The sequence below is a fragment of the Callorhinus ursinus genome, unplaced genomic scaffold (assembly GCF_003265705.2).
Source record: "Callorhinus ursinus isolate GAN/ISIS: 27379988/994484 unplaced genomic scaffold, GSC_fseal_2.0 scaffold548, whole genome shotgun sequence".
Taxonomy (NCBI): Eukaryota; Metazoa; Chordata; class Mammalia; order Carnivora; family Otariidae; genus Callorhinus; species Callorhinus ursinus.
The window spans coordinates 2,440-8,665 of record NW_027397603.1 but is presented as its reverse complement, the minus strand read 5'-3'; the positions used below and the strand labels follow the sequence as shown (position 1 = coordinate 8,665).

The 6,226-nt window shown below is 39.8% G+C and overlaps 2 pseudogenes; one reads left to right on the top strand and one right to left on the bottom strand.

The window, feature by feature from the left end:
* The first annotated feature begins 200 nt into the window (after window positions 1-200).
* LOC112818748 (ribosome production factor 2 homolog pseudogene) lies at window positions 201-1,077 on the top strand (annotated as a pseudogene).
* Window positions 1,078-2,039: 962 nt separating this feature from the next.
* LOC112818749 (olfactory receptor-like protein OLF4) lies at window positions 2,040-5,635 on the bottom strand (annotated as a pseudogene).
* Between the last annotated feature and the right edge of the window lie 591 nt (window positions 5,636-6,226).

The window sequence follows — 6,226 nt, the reverse complement described above, 5'->3', positions numbered from 1 at the left end:
CCCTTTATTCCTCACAACATGCATTTCAATTTCCACATTACCTTCAGCAATAAGGAAACAGATGTCCAGGTGAATTACATTTTTAACAACAACATAAAAATGCAGATTAAGTGCACGTGCGTTCCCGGGATTCGCGTTGCGGTAGCCATGGACGCTTTGGATCGAGTTGTAAAGCCCAAAACGAGAAGAGCCAAGAGATTCCTTGAGAAGAGAGAACTGAAACTCAGTGAAAATATTAAAAATGCTATGCTGATTAAAGGGGGAAATGCAAATTCCATGGTGACACAAGTACTTAAAGATGTGTATGCACTGAAAAAACCGTACGGAGTTCTGTATAAAAAGAAAAACATTACAAGACCATTTGAGGATCAGACATCATTGGAATTCTTTTCAAAGAAGTCAGATTGTTCTTTACTTATGTTCGGCTCCCATAATAAGAAGTGGCCAAATAATCTAGTAATAGGTCGTATGTATGACTACCATGTGCTGGATATGATTGAGTTGGGTGTCGAGAAGATTGTCTCTCTAAAAGATATTAAGAATAGTAAATGTCCCGAGGGAACAAAACCCATGTTAATCTTTGCTGGTGATGATTTTGATGTAACAGAAGACTACAGAAGGCTAAAAAGTCTTCTTATTGATTTCTTCAGAGGCCCCACAGTACCAAATATCCGCCTGGCTGGTTTAGAGTATGTTCTGCACTTCACTGTATTGAATGGGAAGATTTACTTTCGAAGCTATTAGTTGCTGTTGAAGAAATCTGGTTGTAGAACACCAAGGATTGAATTGGAAGACATAGGGCCCTCATTGGATCTGGTTCTGAGGAGGACACATCTGGCATCAGATGATCTTTATAAATTATCTATGAAAATGCCAAAAGCGCTCAAGCCAAAGAAGAAGAAAAATGTCTCCCATGATACTTTTGGTACAACTTATGGAAGGATTCATATGCAGAAGCAAGACCTAATCAAACTACAAACCAGGCAAATGAAGGGGTTGAAGAAGCGACCTGCAGAAAGGATAACAGAAGACCAAGAGAAAAAATGAAAGAGAATTAAAAAAAATGATGGAACTTAGCCAGTGACTATAATGTTATTGTAGTCTGTTTACTTAAAAGAATTATCAATCATCAGTCATTTCTAAGTTTCTTAAAGATTTTATTAAATATTTTTGTAGCATGGTAATTTAAAAAAAATGCAGATTAGACTTCCTGTGCATCTTCTTGAGTTGTTCCAAATGGTCCCATACAGTATATATGTTCAATTCAAGTATGATGCCTTTAATTCAGAAAACTGTACCTTTACCATACATGTAGCTTATTGTATGTAATTAAACTCCAATAGTTAGAATTTAAAATTCTAATGGTGTATGTCTCACACCGGATCAAAAGCACCTGTAGCTGAGTCACACTTGACAGGGGTGGGAGAAATGTGTTATAACTGGGAAGAAGGCAAAGTGTCACATATGTATATAGAAATGGCAAAATTCAATTAAGACAATTTATATTTGGTAAATTACTTTTTGAATAAACTGTAAGACGAACCTACATATTTAAATGGCATAAATATCATGTAGCAGTTGAAGAAAGATGTGAACTACAGCTCCACAAAACATCGTGGATGACCTTTAGAAATACAAAGTAGAGACTGACTAGTACACAATACATCAGAACAACTCCCCACCAGACAATGTCATTCGATTATAAAAGCATTATATGAAGACACGTGTTTTCAGAATGGCTTTTTAAACAGTCCTAGTGAACAGATACACTTATTAAAGCAATCAGAACTGAGAGAAATTATAAAAACTTGCTTCTTCCCATTCTAGGCATTTGTACTGATATTTGGGAACAGAATTCATGATTACGCTGCTATTGAAGTTTCTCAGAGCAGAAGATTAATGAAGTGAATTACTTAAATGTATGGAGAAGTTGAATTCAAACAAACGGAAATTCTAGGAAATAAATAGAAGGAGCAAATTTTACTTCCAATTTGATAGAAGAATAGCAGTTTCTGGCTCTGAGGCTCTGAGCCCTGCAATCATGGGCACTTCTTCTGCCCCAGCAAGATTGGCCCTCGCATCACTGGAACCCCAATGATTCCTTTCAGAGCCCTCTTTATGTCTCTGTTCCTCGGGCTGTAGATGAAGGGGTTCAGCATGGGCGTCACCACCATGTACATCACCGAGGCTACTGCACTTGAGTGGGAGCTCTGGGGAGCAGCAGAGCTAAGGTACACTCCTAGGCTCATACAATAAAATAAGGACACAACGGAGAGGTGAGATGCACAGGTGGAAAATGTATTATACTTGCCCTGACCTGATGAGATCCCAAGTATGGAAGAAACTATCTTAGAATAAGAGTAAAGGATCCCAGCAAAAGGACCTCCACCCAGCAGGACAGCTGCAAAATACATCACCAAGTTATTTAGAAAGGTGTCAGAACAAGCAAGTTGGATCATCTGATGGAATTAAAAAAAAAGGGGCGGATCTGGAAGTGTGTACAGAAGGCAAACCACAACAGCATTAAACTTTGTAATAAGGAATTCAGGATACACATGACCCAGGACACCAGAACCAGCAGTCCACAGAGCCCAGGGTTCATGATGATCGTGTAGTGCAGGGGGTGACAGATGGCCAAACCGGTCATAGGCCATCACACTCAGTAAAAAGACGTCCAACACAGCAAAGAGTATGAAGAAATAAATCTGAGTAATGCAGCCTGCATATACGATGACTTTGCTCTCTGTCTGTATATTCATCAGCATCTTGGGGATGGTGGTAGAGGTGAAGCAGATGTCTACAAAGGACAGGTTGGAGAGGAAGAAGTACATGGGCATGTGGAGATGGGAGTCTGAGCCAACAGCCAAGACGATGAGCAGGTTCCCAAACACAGTGATCAGGTACATGGAGAGAAAAAGCCCAAATATGAGGGGCTGCAGTTGTGGTTCCTCTGAAAATCCCAGAAGAAACTTTGAAATTTGTGTATCATTGCCTGGTCCCAGGTGGTGGAGGTGATTTCTGGGAAAGAGAGAAACAACATGACTGATTTTCACACAAAGTTGCATTACTCACAGATTTGAAATGTTACTTTGTATTTTGTAGTCTAGAAATTCATTTTAATATGTGGGGTATGCATCTGGTCTCCTTCAGGGAATCCCATGTACCACCATAGTGATGGAATTTTTGTTCCAACCATTTTTTCCCCAAAAGGCCATGTGTTCTATAATTTTCATTTAAAAATGTTTCCAAATTTCCAAAATATAAATTGAGTGTGGGCCAAGTTTTAGGCACTGGGACCTGAGGAAGGAAGGAAGGAAGGGAGAGATTGAGAGAGAGAAGGAAAGAGAGAGAAAGAAAGAAAAGAAAGGAAATAAAGAAAAGAGAGAAAGAAAAAGAAAGAGAAAGAAAGAAAAAGAAAGAAAGAAAAAGGAAAGGAAAGAAAAAGAATTAAAAGGCAGTGGAAGGGGAGTAATATATGGGCATTTAATAATAATAAAGGCCAATCAAAGTGGTCATCACAAATATGAAGTTTGCTAATACTGAGATATAGTTCGAGAAAACAAAAAGAAATGTCTCTTTCACCCAACAGCCTGGGGTACAAACTTACAGTGCTTTTGAGTAAGGACAGGTGAGGTTAGGCAGGGAGCTACATGACTAGGGTCACCCAGGGGGCTCTATAATCAGGCTCACAAAGATTCCCAGATGTGGAAAAATAGACTTGATATTTACAAAAGCACCTTGTTTGTTCTGATGATAGTTACAAGTCCACCATTTTGTTCTAAATAGAGACCCGATATTCTCAAATCCTCCATGATATTGACAAGAGACTTACCAAGTTCCCTGGTCAGTTCCCATACATCAAAGAGAGAGACAAATCATGAGACACTCTTAATTATAGGAAACAAACTGAGGGTTGCTGGAGGGGCAGTGGGTGGGGGGATGCCATAACCAGGTAATGGACATTAAGGAGGGCACATAAGGTGAGAAGCCCTGGGTGTTACACAACTGATGAATTGTTGAACTCTGCATCTGAAACTAATGATGTACTCTATGTTGGCTAATTGAATCTAAATTAAAAAATTAAAATAAATAAAAATAAAGGCTATTCTAATTTTCATTTCTTTGATTACTAATGAGGTTAAACATTTTTATTAAATGTTAGTGGCCATATAGTCAACATATAAAATCCTTTAAATCGGATGTTGTTGGTAAGAAGTGAACTAAAAAGAATGCATCAGATTCATTTTCATTTTGCTTTCTGAAACGAGACTGTAAAACTATTGATATTGAAACTACATTCACAGGGAAAATAAGGGAGAGGGTCCCGATTTTCCCATTGACTGTATCCACCTTCAGCTTCTGTCTTCGTTTGACTGGGAAGAGCTGGCCTTTGAAAATTGGCCATGCGGTAATGCAGTGCACAAGAAGCCCCGTTCTACGCTTCATCTGAGGCTCTTTGAACCTTGACCTCCTTTCCTTCCAGCTTTGAAGCTTCATTAAAATTTATTCTTCTCTGAAGGCATCTATCATATTTTGCTTCAAATAGATACTTATCTTTCCCTTCTACTAGGTTATAAGTTTATTGAGGTCCAGTTATTTTGTCATACTCATGCTATCTCCCATAAGGAAATGGAGATAAATGTAAAGGTTTAAAAAGTAAAAAAAAAAAAGAAAAGAAAAAGGCAGGTGTTGTAATGAGCACTGGGTGTTATATGCAACTAAACAATCAGGGAACACTACATCCAAAACTAATGATATACGGTGTGGTGGCTAACTTAACATAATAAAAAAAATCATTAATTAAAAAATAATAAAAAAAGAACGACCATAAAAGCCCTCAGTGGCAACCCATTCAGAACCCCTTCACTCCTGAGAGCTCTTTCCTTTCCATTGTTCTCTCCTTCACTTAATAAACTTCCACTTCTCTTCACCCTTTTGTTCTTGAGATTCATTCGTAGACTCCATGAGACAAGAGCCCTGAAACAAGTTACATTCTTTGTTGTTGGAACTTTTAAACTCGTGGCCAAGGGGTTACTCTGAATTTGCTGGCAGAAAAGTAAGTGTTACAGGGTTGAAGGCAGAACCTGAAGGCAGCTGTGACCCAAATACTGATACTCTTTAACTCAGGGTTTCTCTGTCTCCTTACCATGGACATTCTGGTCACACCCTGGGGTGGTGGTGTCCTGTGCACTGTAGAGTGTTTAGAGCATCTGTGGCCTCCATGCACACCTCTCCAGTGTGATAGGCAAAGCTGGCTCCAGACAGTGATCAATGACTCCCCAGGGGACAAAAATCACCCCTGATTAGAACCACACATTGAGTGTCACAATCTCAACATACTTTTTCTAGCATTGCTATGATAGCAATTTAATGATAAAGAATATGAAAGACCTTCAAGAGTGTGAATAGCAGTCACTCTGTGAAATTGACATTACCACTGATAGTACATTAATTACTTTAGCAAACAAACACAGTGATCACTTGTTCTGGGCTAAGTTGAATTGGCTCTCAGGTGGTGATGGGTCAATGTTCTTGGCTTCCATTCTCTCTGACCCTGTTGTCCACTGGGATGTTGGACTCACCTGCTGGGGTGTCTGACAGGAAGGTGTCCTTCTGGAAGTCTGAATTCCTCCATGGTCGGCGGATGATAGGGACTCAAGCTCTGTCCTCAGCCAAGGCAGCAGGTAAGAGTGAAACATAGGCCTCCAGCCAGAATTAGGACTCAGAACAAACAGACAAAAATCATGGCCCTTCCCGTCCAAGGTCATACAGGGTGATGGGCTGGAGACAAGGAGGTCTTCACAGATCCCTGTATTTGTTCATTAGGTACACTTCCCTCTTGTGACTCCAACCTCTAAGCACATGATTCCCAAGTGGAAAAGTTCTCTGGGCAGAAAGGACGCTTTCCCTAATGAATCTCAGTTCCCAGAAGACTAGGTGAGAATCCAGTTCTTTCGTTTGTTTTACTCCCTTTCCCTGAACTTGCCCCCTTCCTGATGTGTGAATTCTCTACCACCTTATTTCAGCTGCGAGTTTTACTTTTCTCCAAGTCTAAGACCAAGGAATATGCCTGGATTAGGTCTCTTCATCTTCAAAACATTGACATGTGGTAGGGACCCGGCCCTGCTATCTGCAGTCAGGGTCTGTTCTTCTTTTCAATAAGGCGGAGAAGAGGGTTCTTCTGATAATAAACATTGGTCACTACACACATTGGCTTCAAGACACA